General features: G+C 39.3%; 1 long non-coding RNA gene across 1 annotated transcript; it reads right to left on the bottom strand.

Annotated features, from left to right (window-relative positions):
• Positions 1-520: 520 nt before the first annotated feature.
• Positions 521-3,812, bottom strand: LOC134473248 (uncharacterized). Its single transcript, XR_010043411.1, has 3 exons — positions 3,715-3,812; positions 2,654-2,741; positions 521-691 (listed from the first exon to the last, which is right to left on the bottom strand). It is a non-coding gene; the product is annotated as an uncharacterized LOC134473248 (long non-coding RNA).
• Positions 3,813-6,762: the final 2,950 nt, after the last annotated feature.

The following is a 6,762-nucleotide window of genomic DNA, read 5'->3' on the forward strand; positions in this document are numbered from 1 at the left end:
TCTCCCTCTTCCTTTGAAGACTCTCATTTTGAAAGTGTCCTGTCGCATACCTGAGAAGAAGAAAAGCCACACAGTGAGGTCAAGAAGAGTCTGAACAGATGTACCTCACTGGGTTTGGTGTTTTCCATCTATCATTAATTTCTGTTTCTTTGTCCAATCATGTTACTACACCATTGCTCATTCATCATCAAACCTAAACATACAATTAAATTATAAGCCATGGGCCTTTGAGTCTTCATTCTCAACACTCCTGTGTTACATAAAACTTTGACTAAATAAATTTGTTGTGTATTACTCTTTTTACCTTTTATTATAGAGGTGTTCCCTGTGATCTTATGATTGTTAAGGGAAAGTGTCATGCCTTCCCACCTCTACAGTTCAATGTGGTTTTTGTATTTAGGAAAAAGCCCAATAGTTTTGATCTTGAATTCTTAAAAAAGGAAAAAAAAATTACTGAGACTGAAATTGTGAACTCTAGAGAAATATTATTCTCTCCACTTAGCATTTATTGATGGTACGCAGGATTTTTGAAGCCATAGAGATAAATCAGTGTATTCCACAAGGAAGGGAAATGAGGGCAGAAGACTAATGACTGAAGCATCAGTGGTGGTGCTGAGAATAATGGCAGGCATGTAGAGGGGAGAGACGGCCTCCTGTGCACTGGGAGAGCTCGGGAGATGGTTCACTTAGCCTGCAGGAGGGCGGTAGAACAAAAGAAAGACAAAGATAGTCTTAAAATGTAGAATGGAATAAATACTGCCTGGAAAACTGCAAGAAGGAAAAGAGAGGGAATGGAGGAGAGAAGACATAAACCAAAGGTGGAATAAGAGATATCATCATGTACAAAGAAATGAGTGTCCCAGACTGCATGAGACACAAGAGTATATGTAATGTTGCTGGGTAAGGAAAGAAGATTTTAAGTAATATTACTGAGGGCCAATTGAATGCCCTTTCATAAAATACCACTCCCCAAGTGTTGATTGAGTAAATGATTGTAATTTTATTGTATCTAGGCAGAACTTTAGACCAAGGATAGTAGGTCACTTTTTAAGGCCTTGTAGCTACCTAATGTGTGGCAGATTTGGAGTTTCATTCCATTCCTCCAGCTTGGAATGGCTCCTTTGCACCTGCCTCACATGCGTTCACAGGTCTTCCTAGGCATCCTGTTTGGAAAGGAAGGCCCGGTAGCACTGCATGAATTAGCAACCACTTTTTTTTAAAACTTTGAAGAGATTTTTGTAATGTATGTGGGTGTAAGATGAAATTAAGGAGGAAGAAAAGTTCATCTTTAGAGGAGAGCCCTGGGTGAGTTAAAAAGAGAAATCAAGGATGAAGTTTAAAGAACGATGAAGGAAAGGAGGGAAGTAATTAGAGTTTAGTGAGCTAAAGACACAATTTAAAGACTGCAGAAAGGAGCCAAGGTGGGAATGGAAGGGATTAGATTCCAAGGTGTCCAAGGGCTGCCAAAATCTTTAAGGTAAATCAAAGGACTATTACCAACTCAATAGAATTTTATATTATTTTAGGAAACCGAGTACCAGTCCACTAGCTGCCAAGCACAGGATCAGGAGTAAAACTAAAATACAGAGCAGATTCTGGGAGCTTCACATAGCTAAAGGTTTTGGCTCAGAAACATATGAGGTATAGGAGCCTAAGGGTCAGCTCCTGCGACCTCTCCCTTTGCCACAGATGAAACTGGAGCCAGAGAGGTGGTGTTAAATCTCTGTGTACCTGGGATTACTGCAAAGCAGGGATTCAGTTGTAAACTTCCAACACCCAGTTCAGTGATCTTCACCAAGAATGTGAAGTTTAGATCAGGTCATGGATTTCCCAAACTGGTCAGAATATCCACAGGCCAATCATGGAACATGAGACTTAGAACTAGGAGCCCAATCTACAAATGACTATGGAAGGGAAAGAGGATCGTGACCTGGAAAAATAAATGGTAGGAGGAAATTAAAGGACAGTAGACTGGAAGATTAAAAAGGTTCAAATGATGGTAAGGAGAAGGTGGAGGACCACAGAGACAAGAAAAAAGACCAGGATATTATCAGTAGATCTACAAGGAAGACTTGTTAATTTTATGGAAAGCAAGTCCTCATTTATACTTTTGACAATTTTTAAACAAAAGATTAAGAGGTAGACATTTCTACATAAAAGGCAGCCTGGTGTCTTGGAGAAGGTGTGGACTTTGACCACTCTGTGTCAGGGTTCAGTCAAGAGAACATAAACCACCAAATTTTTGACAGGGAGAATTTACTTAGAAAATGATGTTAAATAATTATTAAAAGATAGAAAAGATTAAATTGCGACACTGAGGAAATACAGAGCTGCAGGGAACAGCTACAACCCCAAGCACTGGAGAAACCAAGCTAAAAGTGTTGGAATTTTAGAATTTAGAAGTTTAGGATGGCATCCCCACAGAGTCCTCTGAGGAGAGACCTGCAAAGCTAGGGCTCAGGCTGCAGAACAGAGAGCGGCAGCTGAATGGATATGATATTGGTGAGAAATGGCAATACTGTTGTTTTTAGAAGTAGAAAATACACACACACACACACACACACACACACACGCACACGCGCACACACACACACACACATACAGAGAACAACTAGAACCCATTGCTGCTGTTGGAAGCATCTGCTCTACTCACTGCTGGAGAGGTGCTGAGTGCAATTGTGGAAACAGAACAGGGTGAAACATTCCCCTCCTGTCGTCTCCTGGATGCACCGCAGGGCACTCTAATTGTGGAAGCCAGCAAATAATCAGTCAAAAATGGGAATATATGGTATATAGAATATTAGTCCCCAAATGCTTAAAAAGCAGAGCAGAGGAGGGTAGATTTCAGATTGACAGGCTATTGCTTAAAGTCAGCATGGCCTTTGATTAACACAGTGACCTCTCATTTGCATAGATCTCTAGTACTAGGAAGAAATCATCTCTACCTTGACTTTATATCTCTTTCTGGTTATGTCTCTTTATCTCTTTCCTTTTAGGACAAAACTCCTCAAAACTGTAATCTGGATTCAGAGTCTTATGTCTCACTTTTTCTGGAAGATTTTCCAAAGCAAATGTTTGTCTCTACTTCTCTATGAGAGCCAGCTCGATCAATTCCAGATCATGGCATCATTGGCTTCCATGCTGGCAAACCCAATGGTCAGTTCTCAACACTCATTCTACCATACTTCTCAGGACTAGTTCAGAGTTGGTTCACTCTTGCTCCAGGAGCACTTTACTCAAATTGCATTACCCATATATTCTTTCAAGTTTCCTTCCCCCTCCCAACCAGTTCTGCTCAGTTTTCTTTTCTGTGTCTTCACAAGACAAGAAGGGTAGAAAACGAAAAAGAAATCTAGGGAGTGTTCCTAGCCCTTTTGTAAGAACATTAATCCATTAACAAAGTTAATTTTCTCCTGATCTAAGCACCTGCCCAAAAGCCCTCATCCTAGTGGGACTTCATCTTCTAATCCTCAGATTTTGAAGGGTCTCAGGGAGTATCTCTGTCTTTTTCTTCTGTTCTCCTCTTGCTCTGTCACCACACCCAATCTCATAGGTTGCTAGAGTTCTGTCTCTAGCACAGCCTTCTTCCTTGAACATCATCTCACAAGTATAGCTCCTTAGTTAACATTTCAACTGAGAAATTTATGTAATAGGAGATGTAAGTTTAACAAGTCCTCAAAACAAACTTGAACACTCCTCTCCAACAAAACTCACCTCTGCAAGTTGTACCTTTGTACAGTGGTTTTTAGCACTGAAATCTCTCTGTGTCATATTTCACCTCCAATCATCAAATCTGTGACCAAGCATTCTAGGTTCTACTTCATTATGTGTTCAGAACCTGATGACCCTTCTACCTCCATCACCCTCTTAAAAATGATTGTGTTCTTACATAGAATATCTTAGTAGCTCCCAGCAGGTTTTCCTTCTTGTCCTGTTTTGGTTACTCCTTTCTCTTGTTATTCTATTTTCCATAAGCTTTGATAATTTGAGTATGTTTCATGTACATTTCTTATTGAATCATACTCTTAATCTTTTTATGCTCTGTAATGAAATATCTGCTGTAGGGTAATTTATAAAGGAAAAAAATTCATACAGTTTTGAGGCTGAAGTTTATTATTGAGGTGCTGGAACTTAGGGTCCAGTAAGGGCTGCTATTTGCTTCCAAGACAGTGTCATCTTGATCCTTCTTCTTGAGCTAAACACTGCATCTTTATTTGGCAGCAGGAACAGAAGGACTGTAAAAGGGCATAGCTAGTTCCCTTTCCCCTTTTTCCATTTCCTTCCTTCCTTCCTTCCTTCCTTCCTTCCTTCCTTCCTTCCTTCCTTCCTTCCTTCTTTGCTTCCCCCTCTTTTCTCCTTTCTTCCTTCTTTCTTTCCTTCATTCCTTTTTTTTCTGTTCCCAAGTTTTCGCTACCAAACTCTGGCCAGTCTTGAACTTGCGATAATCTTACTCAGCCTCCAAGTCCTAAATTAGGCATGCACCTTCCAGCCCTTTTATAAGAATATTAATTCATTAATGCAGGAGGCACCCTCATGATCTAGTCACCCACAAAGGCTCCACCTCTATTTTATATGAATTTTTCAGGACAAGTTCTGACCATAGAGATCACTTTATTCAAATCCCTCCAAAGACAGTGTCATACAAAATAAAACCCTAAGTCTTGAAAATGGCACACAAAATCCTAGGTCATCAGGTTTTTGGCCACCTTGCCTGCCTCACCTCGTGTTATTCTCTAGCTTGCTCATTCCTCTCCAGACACATGGCTTTCTACCTATTCCTCAGATAAGCCGTGTACTTCTTGACTCAGGACTTGGCAGTACATGTTTTGGCTCCAGGTGTTGGCATGGGATGCACACTCCGTTGTTTTCTTTGTCTCTGACATGTTAGCTGTCCTGCAGAGTTTTCTGCTGACTTCTGTATCTGCTGTAGCCCATCTTTTCTGCTTTCTTTCTATTATATAGAAAGCACTTTTCAATCTCATTACAATTATATCTGTATTTGTTTAGTGTCTGCCTTGCTTTCGAGAATGCACATTGCATGAGGGCATAGGTTTTGTCTTTTTTGCTTATTGCTGCTTACCTGAAAAGACTGCAGACTCCAATGCATATTATCCTCAATTAATGTTATCCGAGGTTTCTGTAACCTCAGAATGGGATCATAACCCTAACTCTTTTGGAGCAGGTAATTGAAAATGCATGTAAAGTGCTTTGGTGCTTAAGAGTGACTTAAATTTCTTTGGAAGGAATGCTTCGGAGATTTCTACTACCCCGTTGTCTTGATTCTATTTATCCAAAGTTGATCTCTTGCCAGACACTGGGGCCATTAAAAAGAAGATGCAATGTGTTATGCTGAATCCAAGCCATTCAGGGTTACCTGCTTTCCATTCCAAAAAGCAATTTTTCTGATTGTGACTTTAAGTTTTACCCTTGGGAGGATTTTAGGAAGGCATTCTTCTAAGAACTTGTTGCTTTCTGAAGAAGATCTGCGAAGGTCAGAAATATGACCTTGAGGGAAAGAAAACCAGAAAGATAAAGCTTTCTACTTCTTACTTCAAACCAGCTCTTTAGATTGGTAAAAGTACATATGTTGGGTCCATAGAAAATTTCAGAGCTATTCAGAATGTTATTGTAAGGAAGAATATTAGCTCCAGCTGTGGCTTTTCAATGGCTCATTTTGGGGCTGAGCAAAAAGCTGACCTGTTGTTTTTGAGGAAGAGTATTGACAATGACATCTGTACTTTTATCTCCTTACTTCCCTTGATAATAACCACCATCTCTTTCTAGCCTCCCAGGCTATTGATGCAATATGGGCTGGAGAAAAATCCATTTTGATTTCACAACTAATTATTGCTAAGGGTAAATCCTTAAGTCTGAATCTCTAGTCCAGAAAACTCCACTCAGTTTTGGCAGATTTGAAATTATTTTTAACCTACAACTTACACTGAGTCTAGCTTTATATCCTTGGGCAGAACACACACTTACTCTGGAACTATACTTATTTATATTTTCATTGAAACATATAGTTTGAATATGATCTTTGAAAGGTTGAAGACTATTTCTGTTGAAAGAAAACTTACAAACATCATGCCTATTTGGAATAATCCTCACCCATCTACATACTGTAGATACTACAGTACATACTTTTTAAAACCTTCCCTTTGACCACCTTTGCTATGCTCTTGACTCAGGACTCAGATAATTGTCCTAAATCTAGGAAAGCACATCTTGGTTATCATTGGTAGGATGGGTTAAGAAAATAGGTTTAATGTGTTCATTAGACTTAGTTTATTGTCTGTCCCTTTGTGCTTCCATTAGATAAGTTTTCAAAGAGTGTTCACATGTAAGAGACATCATATGCAGGATGCCTCCAGACACGCAGACAAACTGGGCCGTGGTTCTTCTGGGAAATGAGGATCTTCATGGATGTTAGTGATATCCTGGCTGTGACAATAGGCAAGGTTAAAAATGAAACAGTGGAAGAGAATAGGAAACCATATTTATTTATTAATGTAGCTATAGAAAGGCTTAAAAGTAAAGCTAAATTTTGTCTTGGGAAACATGATCAGTGCAGTGTCAACCAATTCCTAAAAACTTTGTAGCAAACTATAGCCTTGAAGTCTCCTAGACTAACAATTGCACTAGATACTGAAAAAAAAAAATCATCTATCAGTAACTTCATGTTTCAAACATTTTTTGTGTATCATCTAGGCAAATCATACTTCCAATATTCCTGCAGTGTTAGGAGAGATTATTTAGTTGTTA

Source organism: Cavia porcellus, unplaced genomic scaffold (assembly GCF_034190915.1).
Source record: "Cavia porcellus strain 051 isolate PalLab524CR breed Dunkin Hartley unplaced genomic scaffold, mCavPor4.1 scaffold_1, whole genome shotgun sequence".
In the NCBI taxonomy this organism is placed as follows: domain Eukaryota; kingdom Metazoa; phylum Chordata; class Mammalia; order Rodentia; family Caviidae; genus Cavia; species Cavia porcellus.